Source organism: Oncorhynchus clarkii, chromosome 31 (genome assembly GCF_045791955.1).
Source record: "Oncorhynchus clarkii lewisi isolate Uvic-CL-2024 chromosome 31, UVic_Ocla_1.0, whole genome shotgun sequence".
In the NCBI taxonomy this organism is placed as follows: Eukaryota; Metazoa; Chordata; class Actinopteri; order Salmoniformes; family Salmonidae; genus Oncorhynchus; species Oncorhynchus clarkii.
Window position 1 is genome coordinate 22362305 of NC_092177.1, and position 21539 is coordinate 22383843.

Genomic DNA, 21539 nt, shown 5'->3' on the forward strand with positions numbered 1-21539 from the left:
CAGCTGTTTGGTTCTAATACTACAATACACAGTCCGGCTGTTTGGTTCTAATAACACAATACACAGTCCAGCTGTTTAGTTCTAATTAAACAATACACAGTCCAGCTGTTTAGTTCTAATAGAACAATACACAGTCCAGCTGTTTAGTTCTAATTAAACAATACACAGTCCAGCTGTTTTGTTCTAATTAAACAATACACATTCCAGCTGTTTAGTTCTTATAAAACAATACACAGTCCAGCTGTTTGGTTCAAATGAAACAATACACAGTCCAGCTGTTTGGTTCTAATAATACAATACACAGTCCGGCTGTTTGGTTCTAATACCACAATACACAGTCCAGCTGTTTAGTTCAAATTAAACAATACACAGTCCAGCTGTTTTGTTCTAATTAAACAATACACAGTCCAGCTGTTTAGTTCTAATACTACAATACACAGTCCAGCTGTTTTGTTCTAATACTACAATACACAGTCCAGCTGTTTTGTTCTAATACTACAATACACAGTCCAGCTGTTTAGTTCTAATACTACAATACACAGTCCAGCTGTTTAGTTCTAATACTTCAACACACAGTCCAGCTGTTTAGTTCTAATACTTCAACACACAGTCCAGCTGTTTAGTTCTAATACTACAATACATAGTCCAGCTGTTTAGTTCTAATACTACAATACACAGTCCAGCTGTTTAGTTCTAATACTTCAACACACAGTCCAGCTGTTTAGTTCTAATACTACAATACACAGTCCAGCTGTTTAGTTCTAATAAAACAATACACAGTTCAGCTGTTTAGTTCTAATACTACAATACACAGTCCAGCTGTTTAGTTCTAATTAAACGATACACAGTCCAGCTGTTTAGTTCTAATAAAACAATACACAGTCCAGCTGTTTAGTTCTAATACTACAATACACAGTCCAGCTGTTTAGTTCTACTACTACAATACACAGTCCAGCTGTTTAGTTCTAATACTACAATACACAGTCCAGCTGTTTAGTTCTAATAAAACAATACACAGTTCAGCTGTTTAGTTCTAATACTACAATACAAAGTCCAGCTGTTCAGTTCTAATACTACAATACACAGTCCAGCTGTTTAGTTCTAATACTACAATACACAGTCCAGCTGTTTAGTTCTAATAAAACAATACACAGTCCAGCTGTTTAGTTATAATACTACAATACACAGTCCAGCTGTTTAGTTCTAATTAAACAATACACAGTCCAGCTGTTTAGTTCTAAAAAAACAATACACAGTACAGCTGTTTAGTTCTAATACTACAATACACAGTTCAGCTGTTTAGTTCTAATACTACAATACACAGTCCAGCTGTTTAGTTATAATAAAACAATACACAGTCCAGCTGTTTAGTTCTAATTAAACAATACACAGTCCAGCTGTTTAGTTCTAATATAACAATACACAGTCCGGCTGTTTAGTTCTAATTAAACAATACACAGTCCAGCTGTTTTGTTCTAATTAAACAATACACATTCCAGCTGTTTAGTTCTTATAAAACAATACACAGTCCAGCTGTTTGGTTCTAATGAAACAATACACAGTCCAGCTGTTTATTTCTAATACTACAATACACAGTCCAGCTGTTTAGTTCTAATTCTACAATACACAGTCCAGCTGTTTAGTTCTAATACTACAATACACAGTCCAGCTGTTTAGTTATAATAAAACGATACACAGTCCAGCTGTTTAGTTCTAATTAGACAATACACAGTCCGTCTGTTTGGTTCTAATACTACAATACACATTCCAGCTATTTGGTTCTAATAAAACAATACACAGTCCAGCTGTTTAGTACTAATACTCCAATACACAGTCCGGCTGTTTGGTTCTAATACTACAATACACATTCCAGCTATTTGGTTCTAATAAAACAATACACAGTCCAGCTGTTTAGTACTAATACTCCAATACACAGTCCGGCTGTTTGGTTCTAATACCACAATACACAGTCTAGCTGTTTAGTTCTAATGAAACAATACATAGTCCAGCTGTTTAGTTCTAATAGAACAATACACATTCCGGCTGTTTGGTTCTAATTAAACAATACACAGTCTGGCTGTTTGGTTCTAATAAAACAATACAAAGTCCGGCTGTTTAGTTCTAATTTAACAATACACATTCCGGCTGTTTGGTTCTAATTAAACAATACACAGTCCGGCCGTTAAGTTCTAATTAAACAATACACAGTCCAGCTTTTTAGTTCTAAAAGTACAATACACAGTCCGGCTATTTGTTTCTAATACTACAATACATAGTCCAGCTGTTTAGTTCTAATACTACAATACACAGTCCAGCTGTTTATTTCTAATAAAACAATACACAGTCCATCTGTTTGATACTAATACTCCAATACACAGTCCAGCTGTTTGGTTCTAATAACACAATACACAGTCCAGCTGTTTAGTTCTAATACTACAATACACAGTCCAGCTGTTTAGTTCTAATACTACAATACACAGTCCAGTTGATTAGTTCTAATGAAACAATACACAGTCCAGCTGTTTAGTTCTAATTAGACAATACACAGTCCGGCTGTTTGGTTCTAATACTACAATACACAGTCCAGCTGTTTGGGTCTAATAAAACAATACACAGTCCAGCTGTTTAGTTCTAATACTACAATACACAGTCCAGCTGTTTAGTGCTAATAAAACAATACACAGTCCAGCTGTTTAGTTATAATACTACAATACACAGTCCAGCTGTTTATTTCTAATAAAACAATACACAGTCCAGCTGTTTAGTACTAATACTCCAATACACAGTCCGGCTGTTTGGTTCTAATAAAACAATACACAGTCCAGCTGTTTAGTTCTAATACTACAATACACAGTCCAGCTGTTTTGTCCTAATTAAACAATACACATTCCGGCTGTTTGGTTCTAATTAAACAATACACAGTCCGGCCGTTAAGTTCTAATTAAACAATACACAGTCCAGCTTTTTAGTTTTAAAAGTACAATACACAGTCCGGCTATTTGTTTCTAATACTACAATACATAGTCCAGCTGTTTAGTTCTAATACTACAATACACAGTCCAACTGTTTATTTCTAATAAAACAATACACAGTCCATCTGTTTGATACTAATACTCCAATACACAGTCCAGCTGTTTGGTTCTAATAAAACAATACACAGTCCAGCTGTTTAGTTCTAATACTACAATACACAGTCCAGCTGTTTAGTTCTAATACTACAATACACAGTCCAGTTGTTTAGTTCTAATAAAACAATACACAGTCCAGCTGTTTAGTTCTAATTAGACAATACACAGTCCGGCTGATTGGTTCTAATACTACAATACACAGTCCAGCTGTTTGGTTCTAATAAAACAATACACAGTCCAGCTGTTTAGTTCTAATACTACAATACACAGTCCAGCTGTTTAGTTCTAATACTACAATACACAGTCCGGCTGTTTGGTTCTAATACCACAATACACAGTCCAGCTGTTTAGTTCTAATTAAACAATACACAGTCCAGCTGTTTAGTTCTAATAGAACAATACACAGTCTGGCTGTTTAGTCCTAATAAAACAATACACAGTCCGGCTGTTTAGTTCTAATTAAACAATACACAGTCCAGCTGTTTTGTTCTAATTAAACAATACACAGTCTGGCTGTTTAGTCCTAATTAAACAATACACAGTCCAGCCGTTTAGTTATAATTAAACAATACACGGTCCAGCTGTTTAGTTCTAAAAGTACAATACACAGTCCGGCTATTTGTTTCTAATACTACAATACATAGTCCAGCTGTTTATTTCTAATACTTAAACACACAGTCCAACTGTTTAGATCTAATACTACAATACACAGTCCAGCTGTTTAGTTCGAATAAAACAATACACATATCAGCTGTTTAGTTCTAATACTACAATACACAGTTCAGCTGTTTAGTTCTAATACTACAATACACAGTCCAGCTGTTTAGTTATAATAAAACAATACACAGTCCAGCTGTTTAGTTCTAATTAAACAATACACAGTCCAGCTGTTTAGTTCTAATATAACAATACACAGTCCGGCTGTTTAGTTCTAATTAAACAATACACAGTCCAGCTGTTTTGTTCTAATTAAACAATACACATTCCAGCTGTTTAGTTCTTATAAAACAATACACAGTCCAGCTGTTTGGTTCTAATGAAACAATACACAGTCCAGCTGTTTATTTCTAATACTACAATACACAGTCCAGCTGTTTAGTTCTAATTCTACAATACACAGTCCAGCTGTTTAGTTCTAATACTACAATACACAGTCCAGCTGTTTTGTTATAATAAAACGATACACAGTCCAGCTGTTTAGTTCTAATTAGACAATACACAGTCCGGCTGTTTGGTTCTAATACTACAATACACATTCCAGCTATTTGGTTCTAATAAAACAATACACAGTCCAGCTGTTTAGTACTAATACTCCAATACACAGTCCGGCTGTTTGGTTCTAATACTACAATACACATTCCAGCTATTTGGTTCTAATAAAACAATACACAGTCCAGCTGTTTAGTACTAATACTCCAATACACAGTCCGGCTGTTTGGTTCTAATACCACAATACACAGTCTAGCTGTTTAGTTCTAATGAAACAATACATAGTCCAGCTGTTTAGTTCTAATAGAACAATACACATTCCGGCTGTTTGGTTCTAATTAAACAATACACAGTCTGGCTGTTTGGTTCTAATAAAACAATACAAAGTCCGGCTGTTTAGTTCTAATTAAACAATACACATTCCGGCTGTTTGGTTCTAATTAAACAATACACAGTCCGGCCGTTAAGTTCTAATTAAACAATACACAGTCCAGCTTTTTAGTTCTAAAAGTACAATACACAGTCCGGCTATTTGTTTCTAATACTACAATACATAGTCCAGCTGTTTAGTTCTAATACTACAATACACAGTCCAGCTGTTTATTTCTAATAAAACAATACACAGTCCATCTGTTTGATAGTAATACTCCAATACACAGTCCAGCTGTTTGGTTCTAATAACACAATACACAGTCCAGCTGTTTAGTTCTAATACTACAATACACAGTCCAGCTGTTTAGTTCTAATACTACAATATACAGTCCAGTTGATTAGTTCTAATAAAACAATACACAGTCCAGCTGTTTAGTTCTAATTAGACAATACACAGTCCGGCTGTTTGGTTCTAATACTACAATACACAGTCCAGCTGTTTGGGTCTAATAAAACAATACACAGTCCAGCTGTTTAGTTCTAATACTACAATACACAGTCCAGCTGTTTAGTGCTAATAAAACAATACACAGTCCAGCTGTTTAGTTATAATACTACAATACACAGTCCAGCTGTTTATTTCTAATAAAACAATACACAGTCCAGCTGTTTAGTACTAATACTCCAATACACAGTCCGGCTGTTTGGTTCTAATAAAACAATACACAGTCCAGCTGTTTAGTTCTAATACTACAATACACAGTCCAGCTGTTTTGTCCTAATTAAACAATACACATTCCGGCTGTTTGGTTCTAATTAAACAATACACAGTCCGGCCGTTAAGTTCTAATTAAACAATACACAGTCCAGCTTTTTAGTTTTAAAAGTACAATACACAGTCCGGCTATTTGTTTCTAATACTACAATACATAGTCCAGCTGTTTAGTTCTAATACTACAATACACAGTCCAACTGTTTATTTCTAATAAAACAATACACAGTCCATCTGTTTGATACTAATACTCCAATACACAGTCCAGCTGTTTGGTTCTAATAAAACAATACACAGTCCAGCTGTTTAGTTCTAATACTACAATACACAGTCCAGCTGTTTAGTTCTAATACTACAATACACAGTCCAGTTGTTTAGTTCTAATAAAACAATACACAGTCCAGCTGTTTAGTTCTAATTAGACAATACACAGTCCGGCTGATTGGTTCTAATACTACAATACACAGTCCAGCTGTTTGGTTCTAATAAAACAATACACAGTCCAGCTGTTTAGTTCTAATACTACAATACACAGTCCAGCTGTTTAGTTCTAATACTACAATACACAGTCCGGCTGTTTGGTTCTAATACCACAATACACAGTCCAGCTGTTTAGTTCTAATTAAACAATACACAGTCCAGCTGTTTAGTTCTAATAGAACAATACACAGTCTGGCTGTTTAGTCCTAATAAAACAATACACAGTCCGGCTGTTTAGTTCTAATTAAACAATACACAGTCCAGCTGTTTTGTTCTAATTAAACAATACACAGTCCAGCTGTTTAGTCCTAATTAAACAATACACAGTCCAGCCGTTTAGTTATAATTAAACAATACACGGTCCAGCTGTTTAGTTCTAAAAGTACAATACACAGTCCGGCTATTTGTTTCTAATACTACAATACATAGTCCAGCTGTTTATTTCTAATACTTAAACACACAGTCCAACTGTTTAGATCTAATACTACAATACACAGTCCAGCTGTTTAGTTCGAATAAAACAATACACATATCAGCTGTTTAGTTCTAATACTACAATACACAGTCCAGCTGTTTAGTTCTAATACTACAATACACAGTCCAGCTGTTAAGTTCTAATACTTCAACACAGAGTCCAGCCTCTTAGTTCTAATACTACAATACACAGTCCAGCTGTTTAGTTCTAATAAAACAATACACAGTTCAGCTGTTTAGTTCTAATACTACAATACACAGTTCAGCTGTTTAGTTCTAATACTACAATACACAGTCCAGCTGTTTAGTTCTAATTAAACAATACACAGTCCAGCTGTTTAGTTCTAATAAAACAATACACAGTCCAGCTGTTTAGTTCTAATACAGCAATACGCAGCCCAGCTGTTTAGTTCTAATAAAACAATACACCGTTCAGCTGTTTAGTTCTAATACTACAATACACAGTCCAGCTGTTTAGTTATAATACTACAATACACAGTCCAGCTGTTTAGTTCTAATTAAACAATACACAGTCCAGCTGTTTAGTGCTAATAAAACAATACACAGTCCAGCTGTTTAGTTATAATACTACAATACACAGTCCAGCTGTTTATTTCTAATAAAACAATACACAGTCCAGCTGTTTAGTACTAATACTCCAATACACAGTCCGGCTGTTTGGTTCTAATAAAACAATACACAGTCCAGCTGTTTAGTTCTAATACTACAATACACAGTCCAGCTGTTTTGTCCTAATTAAACAATACACATTCCGGCTGTTTGGTTCTAATTAAACAATACACAGTCCGGCCGTTAAGTTCTAATTAAACAATACACAGTCCAGCTTTTTAGTTTTAAAAGTACAATACACAGTCCGGCTATTTGTTTCTAATACTACAATACATAGTCCAGCTGTTTAGTTCTAATACTACAATACACAGTCCAACTGTTTATTTCTAATAAAACAATACACAGTCCATCTGTTTGATACTAATACTCCAATACACAGTCCAGCTGTTTGGTTCTAATAAAACAATACACAGTCCAGCTGTTTAGTTCTAATACTACAATACACAGTCCAGCTGTTTAGTTCTAATACTACAATACACAGTCCAGTTGTTTAGTTCTAATAAAACAATACACAGTCCAGCTGTTTAGTTCTAATTAGACAATACACAGTCCGGCTGATTGGTTCTAATACTACAATACACAGTCCAGCTGTTTGGTTCTAATAAAACAATACACAGTCCAGCTGTTTAGTTCTAATACTACAATACACAGTCCAGCTGTTTAGTTCTAATACTACAATACACAGTCCGGCTGTTTGGTTCTAATACCACAATACACAGTCCAGCTGTTTAGTTCTAATTAAACAATACACAGTCCAGCTGTTTAGTTCTAATAGAACAATACACAGTCTGGCTGTTTAGTCCTAATAAAACAATACACAGTCCGGCTGTTTAGTTCTAATTAAACAATACACAGTCCAGCTGTTTTGTTCTAATTAAACAATACACAGTCTGGCTGTTTAGTCCTAATTAAACAATACACAGTCCAGCCGTTTAGTTATAATTAAACAATACACGGTCCAGCTGTTTAGTTCTAAAAGTACAATACACAGTCCGGCTATTTGTTTCTAATACTACAATACATAGTCCAGCTGTTTATTTCTAATACTTAAACACACAGTCCAACTGTTTAGATCTAATACTACAATACACAGTCCAGCTGTTTAGTTCGAATAAAACAATACACATATCAGCTGTTTAGTTCTAATACTACAATACACAGTCCAGCTGTTTAGTTCTAATACTACAATACACAGTCCAGCTGTTAAGTTCTAATACTTCAACACACAGTCCAGCCTCTTAGTTCTAATACTACAATACACAGTCCAGCTGTTTAGTTCTAATAAAACAATACACAGTTCAGCTGTTTAGTTCTAATACTACAATACACAGTTCAGCTGTTTAGTTCTAATACTACAATACACAGTCCAGCTGTTTAGTTCTAATTAAACAATACACAGTCCAGCTGTTTAGTTCTAATAAAACAATACACAGTCCAGCTGTTTAGTTCTAATACAGCAATACGCAGCCCAGCTGTTTAGTTCTAATAAAACAATACACCGTTCAGCTGTTTAGTTCTAATACTACAATACACAGTCCAGCTGTTTAGTTATAATACTACAATACACAGTCCAGCTGTTTAGTTCTAATTAAACAATACACAGTCCAGCTGTTTAGTTCTAATAGAACAATACACAGTCTGGTTGTTTAGTCCTAATAAAACAATACACAGTCCGGCTGTTTAGTTCTAATTAAACAATACACAGTCCAGCTGTTTTGTTCTAATTAAACAATACACATTCCGTCTTTTTGGTTCTAATTAAACAATACACAGTCCGTCCGTTTATTTCTAATTAAACAATACACAGTCCAGCTGTTTAGTTCTAAAAGTGCAATACACAGTCCGGCTATTTGTTTCTAATACTACAATACATAGTCCATCTGTTTAGTTCTAATACTACAATACACCGTCCAGCTGTTTATTTCTAATACTACAATACATAGTCCAGCTGTTTAGTTCTAATACTACAATACACAGTCCAGCTGTTTATTTCTGATAAAACAATACACAGTCCAGCTGTTTAGTACTAATACTCCAATACACAGTCCAGCTGTTTGGTTCTAATAAAACAATACACAGTCCAGCTGTTTTGTTCTAATACTACAATACACAGTCCAGCTGTTTAGTTCTAATACTACAATACACAGTCCAGCTGTTTGGTTCTAATACTACAATACACAGTCCGGCTGTTTAGTTCTAATACTACAATACACAGTCCAACTGGTGCTCTGTCCCTGTGGTATATAATTATTCAATCCATGTAGAGAATAGTACAGTATAGTATGGAAATAGGTTATACTGTATGTCCTTGTTCTATCTGTCCCAGTACACAAATGTGAGGATTTATGACAGAGTTTGTGCTTACTTTCATTTTTACCATTTGTACAGTTCCTTAATGATCTCTATTTAACTCTAGCAAGGGATTAATCTTACACACAATAAATCCTCTGACTGCAGACAAAGATCAGCTAGGGGAAAATTGGATTTTCAACATTGATGCTATATTTAGAATTCTAAAAAATATATGCAATGAATTTTACACCACCAGGTTTCTATGGAAATGCATCACACACAACCAGTAAGCAACACATAACTGCATACCGATTACAAACTTTGAGCGCTAATCATCATGGTTTGCGTTTTCTACACCAACATCAAGTAGAATACGTCAATCTCGACAAACAGAAATTAGATCCCTCCCTACTAAGTATTGAAGGCTTGGTTGGCCAATCTCCAAAGCTCATTCAACTTTTTGGTGTTTTGTAACAGATGTCTCTTTCCATTAATCCAATTGCCTTCATGCAGTTTGGATGCAGGAATTATATTAGAGTGGAATGGATGAACATGCACAGGTAGCCTACACGAGACTTTTGAAGTAGCCTGATTGGATTAAAACATTGTGACTCATTGTGTTTTTGCCACACAAAAGGTACACATAAATGACAAACATTCTGGTTATATTGAAGCGTTAGGTTCTAGGTGAGGAATAACCGCTCGGAAAGGAGGCAGAACGGGTGTTAACCTCTAGAGTAGAAGTGGACAATTCCAGTCATCGAGGGCCTGACTGGTGTCACAGTTTTTCCCAGGCCCCAGCTAACAGACCTGACTCCAATAATCACTAAATCATGATCTTCAGGTCAGAGTACAATTTGATGAATCAGCTGTGTTTGCTAGGGATGGAGAAACAGTGTGACACCAATCAGGCCCTCAAGGACTGGAGTAGCCCACCCCTGCTCTACAGGATCGGTGGGTCCCCCACGGGACAGTTGAGCTAACGTGGGGTATTGTGATTAGCATGAGGTTGTAAGTAATAAGAACATTTCACGGTACATAGACGTATCTGATATTGGCAGAAAGCTTGTTAATCTAACTGCACTGTCCAATTTACAGTAGCTATTATAGTGAAAAAATACCATGCTCTTGTTTGAGGAGAGTACACTGTTATGAACTTGAAAATGTATTAATAAACCAATTAAGCACATTTGGGCTGTCTTGACACAAATTTTTTAACAGACATACAATGGTTCATTGGATCAGTTTAAAACTTTGAACATACATTGCTGCCATCTAGTGGCCTAAATCTAAATTGCGCCTGGGCTGGAAAAATACATTATGGCCTTTCTCTTGCATGTCAAAGATGATGGATGATCTTCTGTATTATCTTTTACCAGATCTAATGTGTTATATTCTCCTACATTAACTTCTTGCTCCTACTTGAGACGCAGATGTCTCAAGTAGACACCTGGAAATGCAAATGCGCTGGGCGCCAAGTAGGTCAGGATGTCGTCGATATACAGGACCACCTGACACACAAGTACAGTGCCTTGCGAAAGTATTCGGCCCCCTTGAACTTTGCGACCTTTTGCCACATTTCAGGCTTCAAACATAAAGATATAAAACTGTATTTTTTTGTGAAGAATCAACAACAAGTGGGACACAATCATGAAGTGGAACGACATTTATTGGATATTTCAAACTTTTTTAACAAATCAAAAACTGAAAAATTGGGCGTGCAAAATTATTCAGCCCCCTTAAGTTAATACTTTGTAGCGCCACCTTTTGCTGCGATTACAGCTGTAAGTCGCTTGGGGTATGTCTCTATCAGTTTTGCACATCGAGAGACTGAATTTTTTCCCCATTCCTCCTTGCAAAACAGCTCAAGCTCAGTGAGGTTGGATGGAGAGCATTTGTGAACAGCAGTTTTCAGTTCTTTCCACAGATTCTCGATTGGATTCAGGTCTGGACTTTGACTTGGCCATTCTAACACCTGGATATGTTTCTTTTTTAACCATTCCATTGTAGATTTTGCTTTATGTTTTGGATCATTGTCTTGTTGGAAGACAAATCTCCTTCCCAGTCTCAGGTCTTTTGCAGACTCCATCAGGTTTTCTTCCAGAATGGTCCTGTATTTGGCTCCATCCATCTTCCCATCAATTTTAACCATCTTCCCTGTCCCTGCTGAAGAAAAGCAGGCCCAAACCATGATGCTGCCACCACCATGTTTGGCAGTGGGGATGGTGTGTTCAGCTGTGTTGCTTTTACGCCAAACATAACGTTTTGCATTGTTGCCAAAAAGTTCCATTTTGGTTTCATCTGACCAGAGCACCTTCTTCCACATGTTTGGTGTGTCTCCCAGGTGGCTTGTGGCAAATTTTAAACAACACTTTTTATGGATATCTTTAAGAAATGGCTTTCTTCTTGCCACTCTTCCATAAAGGCCAGATTTGTGCAATATACGACTGATTGTTGTCCTATGGACAGAGTCTCCCACCTCAGCTGTAGATCTCTGCAGTTCATCCAGAGTGATCATGGGCCTCTTGGCTGCATCTCTGATCAGTCTTCTCCTTGTTTGAGCTGAAAGTTTAGAGGGACGGCCAGGTCTTGGTAGATTTGCAGTGGTCTGATACTCCTTCCATTTCAATATTATCGCTTGCACAGTGCTCCTTGGGATGTTTAAAGCTTGGGAAATCTTTTTGTATCCAAATCCGGCTTTAAACTTCTTCACAACAGTATCTCGGACCTGCCTGGTGTGTTCCTTGTTCTTCATGATGCTCTCTGCACTTTTAACGGACCTCTGAGACTATCACAGTGTAGGTGCATTTATACGGAGACTTGATTACACACAGGTGGATTGTATTTATCATCATTAGTCATTTAGGTCAACATTGGATCATTCAGAGATTGTCACGTTCTGACCTCTATTTCCTTTGTTTTTGTATTTATTTAGTATGGTCAGGGCGTGAGTTGGGTGGGCAGTCTATGTTTGTTTTTCTATGTTTTGGGGTAGTTCTATGTTTTCGGCCTAGTATGGTTCTCAATCAGAGGCAGGTGTCATTAGTTGTCTCTGATTGAGAATCATACTTAGGTAGCCTGGGTTTCACTGTTTGTTGGTGGGTGATTGTTCCTGTTTTTGTGTTTGCACCAGACAGGGCTGTTTTGAGTTCTCACGTTTCTTGTTTTGTTTTTCGTTAGTTTGTTCATGTATAGTGTCGTCAATAAATACAATGAACAACCACCACGCTGCGCTTTGGTCCGCCTTTACTTCACAAGAGGAGAACCGTTACAGAATCACCCACCACAACAGGACCAAGCGGTGTGGTAATGGGCAACGGAAAAAGCAGCAGCAGGAGCAGCGCGAGGAGGTATGGACATGGGAGGACGAATTAGACGGAAGAGGACCCTGGGCTCAGCCAGGAGAATATCGCCGTCCCAAAGAAGAACTGGAGGCGGCGAAAGCGGAGAGGCGCTGGTATGAGGAGGCAGCGCGGCGTCGTGGATGGAAGCCCGGGAGTCAGCCCCAAAAATTTCTTGGGGGGGGGCTAACGCCAGGCTACGCCAGGTAGGAGACCTGAGCCAACTTCCTGTGGTTACCGGGGGGCTAGAGAGACCGGGCAGGCACCGTGTTATGCTGTGGAGCGCACGGTGTCCCCAGTGCGGGTGCTCAGCCCGGTGCGGTACATTCCAGCTCCGCGTATCGGCCGGGCTAGAGTGGGCATCGAGCCAAGTGCCATGAAGCCGGCTCTACGCATCTGGTCTCCAGTGCGTCTCCTTGGGCCGGCTTACATGGCACCAGCCTTGCGCACGGTGTCCCCGGTTCGCCTGCATAGCCCAGTGCGGGCTATTCCACCTCGCCGCACTGGCAGGGCGACCGGGACCATTCAACCGGGTAAGGTTGGGCAGGCTCGGTGTTCAAGAGCTCCAGTGCGCCTGCACGGCCCGGTCTATCCGTCACCACCTCCACACCCCAGCCCTCCGGTGGCAGCTCCCCGTACCAGGCTGTCTCTTCGGCCCATCCGTCCAGAGCCTTCCTCCTCTCCAGCGCTGCCGGAGTCTCCCGCCTCTCCGGCGCTACCAGAGCCTTCCTCCTCTCCAGCGCTGCCGGAGCCTCCCGCCTGTCCGGCGCCGCTGCCGGAGCCTCCCGCCTGTCCGGCGCCTCTGCCGGAGCCTCCCGCCTGTCCGGCGCCGCTGCCGGAGCCTCCCGCCTGTCCGGCGCCTCTGCCGGAGCCTCCCGCCTGTCCGGCGCCTCTGCCGGAGCCTCCCGCCTGTCCGGCGCCTCTGCCGGAGCCTCCCGCCTGTCCGGCGCCTCTGCCGGAGCCTCCCGCCTGTCCGGCGCCTCTGCCGGAGCCTCCCGCCTGTCCGGCGCCTCTGCCGGAGCCTCCCGCCTGTCCGGCGCCTCTGCCGGAGCCTCCCGCCTGTCCGGCGCCTCTGCCGGAGCCTCCCGTCTGCCCGGCGCCTCTGCCGGAGCCTCCCGTCTGCCCAGCGCCAGCGCCGCCCGTCTGCCCAACGCCGCCAGCGCCGCCCGTCTGCCCAGCGCCGCCAGCGCCGCCCGTCTGCCCAACGCCGCCAGCGCCGCCCGTCTGCCCAGCGCCGCCAGCGCCGCCCGTCTGCCCAGCGCCGCCAGTGCCGCCCGTCTGCCAGGAGCCGCCAATGCCGCCCGTCAGCCAGGAGCCGCCAGTGCCGCCCGTCAGCCAGGGGCCGCCAGTGCCGCCAGTCAGCCAGGGGCCGCCAGTGCCGCCCGTCAGCCAGGGGCCGCCAGTGCCGCCAGTCAGCCAGGGGCCGCCAGTGCCGCCAGTCAACCAGGGGCCGCCAGTGCCGCCAGTCAGCCAGGGGCCGCTAGAGCCCCTCCGCCCGGAGCAGCTGCCCCTCTGTCCCGAGCAGCTGTCCCTCTGTCCCGAGCAGCTGTCCCTCTGTCCTGAGCAGCTGTCCCTCTGTCCCGAGCAGCTGTCCCTCTGTCCCGAGCAGCTGTCCCTCTGTCCCGAGCAGCTGCTTCACCTCTGTCCCGAGCTGCCCCTCTGTCCCAAGCAGCCCCTCTGTCCAGTGGGGTCATTGAGAGGGGTGGGCATGGTGAGTAAGCCACGGAGACGGACAATAAGGCGGACTGAGACAATGGCGAAGTGGGGTCCGCGTCCCGCGCCAGAGCCGCCACCGCGGACAGACGCCCACCCAGACCCTCCCCTATAGGTCAAGGTTTTGCGGCCGGAGTCCGCACCTTTGGGGGGGGGTACTGTCACGTTCTGACCTCTATTTCCTTTGTTTTTGTATTTATTTAGTATGGTCAGGGCGTGAGTTGGGTGGGCAGTCTATGTTTGTTTTTCTATGTTTTGGGGTAGTTCTATGTTTTCGGCCTAGTATGGTTCTCAATCAGAGGCAGGTGTCATTAGTTGTCTCTGATTGAGAATCATACTTAGGTAGCCTGGGTTTCACTGTTTGTTGGTGGGTGATTGTTCCTGTTTTTGTGTTTGCACCAGACAGGGCTGTTTTGAGTTCTCACGTTTCTTGTTTTGTTTTTCGTTAGTTTGTTCATGTATAGTGTCGTCAATAAATACAATGAACAACCACCACGCTGCGCTTTGGTCCGCCTTTACTTCACAAGAGGAGAACCGTTACAGAGATCCTCACTGAACTTCTGGAGAGAGTTTGCTGCACTGAAAGTAAAGGGGCTGAATAATTTTGCACGCCCAATTTTTCAGTTTTTGATTTGTTAAATTTTTTTTAAATATACAATAAATGTCGTTCCACTTGATGATTGTGTCCCACTTGTTGTTGATTCTTCACAAAAAAATACAGTTTTATATCTTTATGTTTGAAGCCTGAAATGTGGCAAAAGGTCGCAAAGTTCAAGGGGGCCGAATACTTTCGCAAGGCACTGTATGTCCCAGAAACATTCCGTTCACGAATGCCTGGAACACCGAGCATTGGCTAAACCACAAGGTATCCCTAAGTACTCGTTGTGCCCAGACATCGTGCTGAAGTCTTCCATTCATCCCTCTCCAAGACGCGGATCAGATTGTAGGCACTCCGCATGTCCAGCTTGGTAAAAAACGGGGCCCCGCAGAGCTGTTCAATGGCGGCTGGCACCAACGGGAGGGGGTAGCAGTACTTGGTGGTGATGGCATTGAGACCTCTAGTCAATACAGAGACAAATCCCCTCTCCTTCTTGGCCACAAAGAAGAAAACAGCCTATTCAGCGGAGGTGGATAGGTGGATGAAACCCTGTTGGAGAGCCTCCTGGATATACTCCTCCATAGCCATGGTTTCAGCTACCGATGGGGTAGATGCGCTGGTGCAGAGTCTGTTAGCAGGTCGATGGCATAGTTCCAGGGGCAATGAGAAGGGAGACAGGTGGCACGAGTCTTGGAGAAAACCTCCCAGAGATCCTGGTAAACCTCCGGGATGTCAGCCTGGATGGCAACCACAGGACTCTCAACCGACGTGGAACCACAAGGTAAGGGAAAGCAGGTCTTACGGCATCCGGGTGCCAAGGCCGTAATCTCCATCCTCGGCCAGGAGATGGTTGGGTCGTGGATGACTTTGTTTACGGGTGCCTGGGAATGAGGAAGAGGAGGCTTCCTTGGGGCAGGGGTCCCACGGTGATGGTGAGTGGTGCTGTGATGTGTGTGATGTGTGTGACTATGCCAGTGATTGGTTATCCAGAGCTTGAACTGTAAACGTAGAGGAGAACGGGTATGATGTTATGTTCAGGGAGGAGGCAATATTCTGTAATGTAGATGCAGGGAGTCAGGAAGCAAGTGCAGTTAGTAAGTTTAATGACAAAGAACATTGAACGATACAAAACAAAAAAACATAAACAATATTGCCTGATGGGTGATGACAACAGAGTGCTATATAAAGGGGAAGTAATCAGGGAGGTGATGAAGTCCAGGTGTGCATAATGAGGCATAGGTGTGCATAATGAAGGTTGCCAGGAGTACATCAGGATGGGTTGCCATGACCGGTGATTAGTAGACCGGCAACTTTGAGCGTGGATGTGACAGACAATAGACTGGTAGACTATATTTTAGACAGTAGACTGGTAGAATATATTATAGAGAGTAGACTGCGAGACTATATTATAGAGAGTAGACTGCTAGACTATATTATAGAGAGTAGACTGGTATACTATATTATAGAGAGTAGACTGGTATACTATATTATAGAGAGTAAACTGGTATACTATATTATAGAGAGTTGTCGTGTCTTTGGCTATGCCGGATTAAGTGATATGACATGCTATTCTATAAAATAATTTATCCGTAATTAATATTACCTGATTGAGCTAATCATGTAAATGTAATTAACTAGAGAGTCGGGAACCACAAAATAATATTGATAGAGCTGTTATCTTCCGAATAAACTCTTAAAGACCTAGTAATATTTTACATCAATAGCAGTCAATATTAATCGTCATCTTAATTCAGTCTCATCTGAAAATTGTAAATTCTTATCTGCACGAACCCTGGCTAACAAGTTGAATCAGCAATACAAAAGTAGGTTTAATTATTTATTTACTAAATACCTAACTAATCACACAGAATTACGCATACACATAATTAAATCGTAACTTGTTTACAAATTACGTCATAAAGGAAAACGTCCCTAGCGGGCGGAACTGATATGACAGCTTGTTACGCAAAAGAAAAGGGGCTGGGTTTGAGTGAAAGAGCGGGAAGACTGAGGAACAAAAGGCGAAGCTGTGCTATCGTAAATACAGTATCTTATGCATTCTAAATTACCGCCCATTTGGAATAGGAAAATGCAATAAATGTTTACTCTGAGCTGCGCTTCGGTAGGTTGGTGGTAGATGGAAGGCCGTGTTGTCCAACCGAGTCCTTTGTCCTTTGAAGAATGTCTCTGGTTGTCAATTGGATACGTTGTAGAAACGTTGTTGCGTGATGAACGGGATACTCTGTCTGTTCCTTCCTAAACCTCGTTTGCAGCGGCTGTTGCTAAATTAACGGCTAGGAGATATCACTTCTGTAGTGAATAAGAGTTCAAAGTTCATACCATTCGCAACCCAAGCTCACACTGATGTTGGCTTCGTTCTGTAGTTATTGTCTGAACCATTCTGACATCGGACCATCGTTCTCACGTCCTCGGAACAGGAGGTTACATTGTCGTCAAGGCTTTATATAGGAAGGGAGAGGAGGGCGTGTTTGAAAAGTTTTGTTGCCCATGTCCCTTCACAGGGTTAGGCCACTGATTGAGCAGAGCCCTATCTTATGAAAACCCAAATCTCACATTTTAGAACCTAAAATCACATTTCATCCCATCACGAATCATTTAATATTCAAACATTTAAATTGAACAACAATTCCACATGAATCCGATAACTCTGATGTGTAGACTTTCCACTGTAGAGTTTATGTCATCTTATCATTGATGAGAATATCTCAGATGACAACCGAACTGACATCATATTCATTTTAAGTACCACCGCATATGTTCAAGTGGTCGGACTACCAAAATATAGTTAATTTACCCCCACCTTCTGATGTTCCCAGAATCTCTATGTTAACCAAGGGTTTTGCAAATGTAACATCAGTAGGGTAGAGAGAGGAAAAAGGGGGGAAGAGGTATTTATGACTGTCATGACAAACCCCCAGGCCAACGTCATGACAGAGTAGACTGGTAGACTATATTATAGAGAGTAGACTGGTATACTATATTATAGACAGTAGACTGGTATACTATATTATAGGGAGTAGACTGGTAGACTATATTATAGAGAGTAGACTGGTATACTATATTATAGAGAGTAGACTGGTAGACTATATTATAGACAGTAGACTGGTAGACTTAAGCAATAAGGCCCGAGGAGGTGTGGTATATGGCCAGTATACCACGGCTAAGGGCTGTTAAGCACGACACAACGCGGGGTGCCTGGACACAGCACTTAGCCGTGGTACAGTATATTGGCCGTATATCACAAACCCCTGAGGTGCCTAATTGCTATTATAAACTGGTTACCAACGTAATTAGAGAAGTAAAAAAAAAAAAAAAAACACATTACCCTCCCCTATACACAATTTAAAAAAAAAACATTACCCTCCCCTGTGCACAATAGAAACACACATTACCCTTCTGTGTGCACAATAGAAAAACACACTACCCTCCCATGCACAATAAAAAAACATTACCATCCCCTGTGCACAATAGAAACACACATTACCCTTCTGTGTGCACAATAGAAAAACACACTACCCTCCCATGCACAATAAAAAAACATTACCCTCCCCTGTGCACAATAGAAACACACATTACCCTTCTGTGTGCACAATAGAAAAACACACTACCCTCCCATGCACAATAAAAAAACATTACCCTCCCCTGTGCACAATAGAAACACACATTACCCTTCTGTGTGCACAATAGAAAAACACACTACCCTCCCATGCACAATAAAAAAAACATTACCCTCCCGTGACCAATAAAAAAATACATTACCCTTCCCTGTGCCAGCCAAAAAACACACAACCCTCCCCTATTTTGGACCAGCCCTCCTGTCCCTTAGCTAACGCTCTGATAAGATAATTAATTAAAACAATCACAGTCACTACTGGTCTGGCAGCTCACTGTGCAGAGCAAGGGAGGGCAGGAGGGGTTGGCATACTTCTGTCTGGGTTGGGTCTGGGTTTTATCATGGTTCTGATATTGTCTGGGTTGTGGTTATGGTGCCAGGCTGCCCTGCTCTCTTGGTTAGGTCTGGGTTGGATCATGGTTCTGGTGCCAGGCTGCCCAGCTATCTGGGTTGGATCTTGGTTGGACCATGGTTCTGGTGCCAGGCTGCCCATCTATCTGGTTTGGATCTGGGTTGGGTTGTGGTTATGTTGCCAGGCTACCCTGCTCACTGGGTTGGGTCTGGGTTGGGTTGTGGTTCTGGTGACAGGCTACCCTGCTCTCTGGGTTGGGTCTGGGTTGGGTTGTGGTTCTGTTGCCAGGCTACCCTGCTCTCTGGGTTGGGTCTGGGTTGGGTTGTGGTTCTGGTGACAGGCTACCCTGCTCTCTGGGTTGGGTCTGGGTTGCGTTGTGGTTCTGGTGACAGGCTACCCTGCTGTCCTTATTTTCCCCCCTGTACCCCCATCTCCCGGTCATCTAATGACAGAGCCAGGACACACACACACACACACACACACACACACACACACACACACACACACACACACACACACACACACACACACACACACACACACACACACACACACACACACACACACACACACACACATCCTTACACACCCACAGTGACATATACCAGCTTGGCTGCTGGCCACACATTCTCAGGGCAGGCCAAGTTCTTGTTGACTCTAGGTAGGGGAAGCTAGATAAGCTATAGTGACATGGAAGATGTTACAGCGACGCGAGATGAAAGTCATCTGACAGACACCCTTAACATTATGATATCCAGAGTTTGTGATTATATGTTCCATAAGCATTTTTTTTTAAATTGAATTATTAACATAGCTTTGTTCTGCTCAATGTTCTCTACCTAAATACCCCAATTCATGTTGTTAAGTTCAAAAGAATGCAAGATAAAAATTGCTGACACCTTTCAAACCAATGTGGGTTCGGAACATTATAGCCAATTATCTCAGAATCCTCTTCCTGCAGATAGAACCTTATAGTCCAAAGTTGGGTGGATGCTGCTTATGCAATAGGTCGCTACACAATGAACTAAGAACTTTGCAGACTTGTCCAATCAAACAGTATTCTCCATGTTATACAATATTAAACACCAAGTTCCCTTACATTCCCTAGAGTAATCACATTCTACTTGCAGTCTACCAGACACCAATCTAACTGAATGCGATAATTGAATGCAATTCGATTGAGATTATAGTCAGATTACACATTTCTTGAGAAAGGGTGTGTGCTTGTGGGATATTTGACTATAAGGAAGTGAAATGTATTTTTATGAAAGGCTAACATTGTGAACAGTGACAAGGCATTTTATGGTGGCTGGCAGGCTGCCTACGGGGAGTAGAGGTACTGCTGTGCCAGCCTCCACAATCTGACCTGGTATGTTTCTGGTACTGCTGTGCCAGCCTCCACACTCTGGCCTGATATGTATCTGCTACCTGTGCCAGCTTCCACACTCTGGCCTAGTATGTATCTAGTACCTGTGCCAGCCTCCACACTCTGGCCTGCTATGTATCTGGTACCTGTGCCAGCCTCCACACTCTGGCCTGGTATGTATCTGGTACCTGTGGCAGAGTAATAAACATCACATGACAGGGGAAGGAAGTGGCATAATGGTGTCATGGTAGCTCTAATCCTAGTCCCTGGCACACTGTTTACATACTGCAAGTCATAAATGGCCTTGTTCTTAATAATAATAATAAAAAGAAGGCCTTGTTCTTCGTGTCACAATATGCATCCCAAATGGCACCCTATTCCCTATGTTGTTCCCATAGGACTCTAGTCAAAAGCAGTGCACTATATAGACAGTAGGGTACAATTTGGGATGCAACCCACAGTCTCACATTGCACTCAAAAGAGAAAAGGTCTGGTTATTACATGGCATTACTAGTGCCCATAGATTTTCCTGAGCATGTGACCTGACTAGGAAAAACTCAGGGCCTTAATTATCACTATGTGATTGAGCAACAACTGCAGGTATTAACTGCACATCTGCCTTATCCATTTTCACAGAGATGGTAACAATGAAACATAATCTTTACCAAAAGGCAACACACTAGCAGGTCTAGATGGCGTAGGTGTGGGTTGCAGACCCCCAACCCCCGGTATTAGTCAGCATCAGTGAGACAGATGAGGATGAGGAGGACAGTGGGTAGGTAGGTGTGGATTGCAGACCCCCAACCCTCTGTATTAGTCAGCATCAGTGAGACAGATGAGGAGAAAGTGGGTAGGTAGCTGGGCTCTGCTTTCACAAGTGCAGAGCTGCGTTGCAGAGACAGTGACTGTTTGGGAGTGAACTCTCTGAAGTCAATGCACTCTAACCTACACAGATAAATCAGAACATTTTCCTATTTTCAGGCATTGCACGGTTTTCTTCTGCTCAGAAAAAGGCTGTACTCTTCATGGCTCAGTTGATGCATGCATATAAGTCTGGAGGGGATAGTCCTGGGCTGCATCTGAAATGGCACCCTTTTCCCTGTATAGTGCACTACTTTTGACCAGATCCCAATTGGCCCTGGTCAAATGTAACCCACTCTCTAGGGAATAGAGCACCA